Source organism: Schistocerca americana, chromosome X (assembly GCF_021461395.2).
Source record: "Schistocerca americana isolate TAMUIC-IGC-003095 chromosome X, iqSchAmer2.1, whole genome shotgun sequence".
NCBI lineage: Eukaryota > Metazoa > Arthropoda > Insecta > Orthoptera > Acrididae > Schistocerca > Schistocerca americana.
Genome location: NC_060130.1, coordinates 854,968,312 through 854,972,727, shown reverse-complemented (window position 1 = coordinate 854,972,727; position 4,416 = coordinate 854,968,312).

Sequence of the window (4,416 nt, the reverse complement as noted above, 5' to 3'; positions counted from 1 at the left end):
GCAACACTTTCAAACTGACTTAAATCTTGATAACCTGCAATTGTAGTAGCAGTAACCGATCTAACTACTGGGCCATACACTTGTTGTCTCATATAGGCGTTGCAGACCGCAGCGCCGTATTCTGCATATTTACAGATCTCTATGTCTGAATACGCTAGCTGTACCAGTTTCCAGGGCGCTTCAGTGTATAAAGATAACTAGAGTTAAGAAGACAAACGAAATGTAGATATTCTGTAAAGAACCACCGAAGACCGCGGGTCCCTTATACATAAATACTCAGACTACGTGTCTGAATAACCACCGAAATTTCATTGGTGGAGTGCTGATTTTCTTTGATTATGATGCTCTTTGTCACTTACAACAGAACTCCACAGTCTGTCTACATAATAAGCCAAATCGTACAATGTTCCAAACTTTTTGAAAATGTTAATTTGGAAATATTTGTATCACACTTGCGCGAATGAGCCCTTAGGCGGCATGATTAAATGTCAGCCCAATGGCATTTTACCAAGACTCTACTCTAAGAACATGTTTCGACATGGAGTTTCTCATCGTTCAGAAATTATCTTGAGCCTAAACTTTTAATACATGGTTCTCAGAAGAAGAAGGAGAAGTAGGTAGGAGCCAGGTTGCAGCGTTCGTGGCGTTTAACAACCTTCTACTTTGTGTTGGCGAAAGTTTCTTCATACTCCGGTTCCGCATCATCTGCTCCGTAAAGAAGCTCTGTTTACAATGAAGCCTACGCATTTCATTATCAGACGCAGAGTTACCTTCTCTTAAGGTAAACCGGGAGGAGTTAGATGTTGTTTAACTTAATTTGACTCTAAAAATCCCTTTGTCGACCTGACAATAAATGTCAAAGGGAGAAAAGTTAACGTAAGTTACTATCGGTCGCACGGCGTGGATTAAGGTTCCAACATTAAAATGAATTCCTGGAAGACAATTTTTGTAGGCAATCCGCCGTCCTGGAACTGATATTTCCTATTGCAGTAATGTGATCACTAACGGCAATTCGTTGCCCGTGACAGGCAGATGCGGTCGTGCGTGTTTTATGAAAATTGCGGTTTCTAGATGATAGATTGACACACATTCATTAAGTGCTTTCATGTTATTATCCTCTATCAATTTTAGGTATTTAGTTGTCATATTACGGCTGACACTGTAGTAAACTTAATTTCAAGAACAATGGGTGCAAATACTAAACTGAGTTAATGCCACTTCATTTTTAAAACGTTATGAAGTTAGTTATTTTTCGACAAGAATAAATTGGTAGGGGAGTTTTAGAAAAGAATGAACGCGTAATGTGAATTATTGGATTCAAGTAGTGTAGCCATTTAAGGCTTTCGTGTTGGTAGTAGTGAAAAGTGCCAGTGGTTTGCTCCTGGCACTATAAAATCAAATACCAAGAGTGTCATCTGAATACACTGCAATATTTTCGTGATTTAAAGATACAAATATAAGGAGATACTTTAGAAATGATATTGGTCGCTCTGTCTGTGCCTAGTTAATGCTCGTATGTACGCAATAAAGTGATTTGCACGAATTCGGCAGTTAGGTATAAATTTAGCGCTTGACACGCCTGTAAGTCGTCATACACGATGCAGGCGCATCTACCACTGATACGCACATGAAATTTGAGATTATTTAGTACATGCATGCAACAAAACTATTTTTCTGTTGAAGGTCTCTGGAGACAGCTGTCAATTTTCTAAATTTCCTACAATATCCCGTTTAAATAGGATGGTGAACTGTTCGGAAATGCAAATCAGAGGAATCAGGCATCGTATGAAGAGACATGTATAGATTATTAACCATCTGCAGATAAGAACTTACGGATTGAAACGGGTTATTAATTATTTCATTTACAGAGGCCAGTTCTGGGATGGCTTCGTCCTAACGTACACACGCCTGGATTTACATTTCACTAATGCTGCGTGAAGAGTTTGACAGAGCACTGAAAGACCTGAGTCGAAACAAGGCCCCGGGAGTAGACAACATTCCATTAGAACTACTGACAGTGTCAGGAAGTCGTTTCTGAAAGTATTTGTATGGACTGTAGCCATGTATGGAAGTGAAACATCGACGATAAATAGTTTGGACAAGAAGAGAATAGAAGCTTTAGAAATGTGGCGCTACAGAAGAGTGGTGAAGATTAGACGGGTAGATCACATAACTAATGATGAAGTATTGAATAGAATTGGGGAGAAGAGGAGTATTTGGCACAACTTGACAGAAAGAAGGGACCGGTTAGTAGGACATGTTCTAAGGCATCAAGGGATCACAAATTTAGTAAAAAATCGTGGAGGGAGATCAAGAGATGAATACACTAAGCAGATTCAGAAGGATGTGGGTTGCAGTAAGTACTGGGAGATGAAGAAGCTTGCACAGGATAGGGTAGCATGGAGAGCTGCATCAAACCAGTCTCAGGACTGAAGACCACAACAACAACAATGCTGATAATTTCACTAAGAACGAACAGTTACTATAGTACATTAAACATGCTTCCTTAAGTTGTGAATAATTTATTATAAGGAGTAGACATGAACTCACATTCAGTGTGAAGCGCTGCCGTCTATAAGAGAACACACGCGCAGAAACTGACATTTCAAACCCACAGAACTACAGAACTGAGGCAACCCTCTAACGTTCAGTAAACGGTATCCGCAGGAGAAGTGTGGAGGAGGTAAGAAAGTGAAAATGCGGTTGTGACCTAGAATTCTCGAAGCCTGCAGACTGAGTGGCTGATGTCATCTTCAGGTGTTTGCGTCTCTCTCTCACTCCCCCCGCCCTCTCTCTCTCTCTCTCTCTCTCTCTCTCTGCACATACACAAACATGAGAATGCTCGCGAGCACACACACACACACTTACACACACACACACACACACACACACACACACAAACGCGAACAAAGAATCATGCATACCTCAATTGCCAAACACCTTTAGTGACAGATGGACAGTCGGGGTACTAAGTACGATTATTTATTCATTCGTCTAAAAAATATGTTAGCAATATTCCTTTGATTCCATTACACATGACAGTTTTTTAATATACTATGTCCATTTCCTGTGTATGAAACTGGGAATACAATTCCGATTCTGGATCAGAAATGACCGTGATGGCGGTCATTGACCTTCAACCACTTGTCACGTGACCTTGAAGGTCATGCATGACGTCATCAGTGTCTTCGATACTTGAGTACTTGACGTGTTGATCCTTATCAGTGACATCATCAACAAATAGAATAAAATAAATTTAAAAAATCGGACTACCTCTGTCGTGCCGCCTACCCCTTCCGGCCTCTCTTCTTCCTGCTCCGTCATCGTCATCCAATCACAGCAGTGTGTTAGCAATGGAAGAGACAACCAAAAATTCAAACTGGTGGAACTAACCCAATTGTGCTTCGAAAAATTAAAAACCTCCACCCTTCCCTCTCCCGTCCCCTCCTCCTTATGGCCAACCAACAGCGTAGTATTAAAATTGAAACAGCCAATCGAATAACCCATGACAGCGGAAATACCCCAGCTGTCTAGCAGGATATTTTAAACCTCCCTTCCCTCCTCCACTTGAAAATCAAAGATACACACTGTTCACTTGGAAGTCACACACCTCTGGCGGAATTTTTTAATGATGAGTACAAACAGTCTGAAACTATATTATTATCGAGGGACATTTTACATACACTTCAAGCCATGCCCTTTCCCCCTCCCCTCCTACCTATATCCAACCAGTCACAATATACATACACAAAAAAAGTTTTGCGTCACCTCGTTTCCCAGAAATCCTGAAGATAGACGTTGACTGTGGATATTGTATCACAGACAAGGTCCCTTTGAATGTTCAGAGAACACGGTTCCTTTGAATGTTCAGAGATGTCACTAAACCCGCCCAAATATGTAAACAACCATGCATGAGCAGCGCCTATTAGACGGAGGGAGTCCGACAGCCGATCAGTTTCAGTCATCCTACCAGAAAAACTGTACGCAATAGGCTGCATGATGTCCAACTTCACACCCGACGCCCATGAAGAAGTCCATCTTTGCAACCACGACACCATGCAGCGCGGTACATATGGGCCCAACAACATGTCGAATGGACCGCTCACGGTTGGCATCACGTCCTCTTCACCGATCAGTGTCGCACATGCCTTCAACCAGAAGATCGTCAGAGACGTGTTTGGAGGCAACCCGGTCAGACTGAACACCTTAGAAACACTGTCCAGCGAGTGCAGCCAGGTGGAGGTTCCCTGCTGTTTTGGGGTGGCATTATGTGAAGCCGACGTACACCGCTAGTGGTAATGGAAGGCGCCGTAACGGCTGTACGATATGTGAATGCCATCCTCCGACAAATAGTGCAACCAAATCGGCAGCATATTGGCGAGGCATTCGTCTTCACGGACGACAATTTGCGCCCCC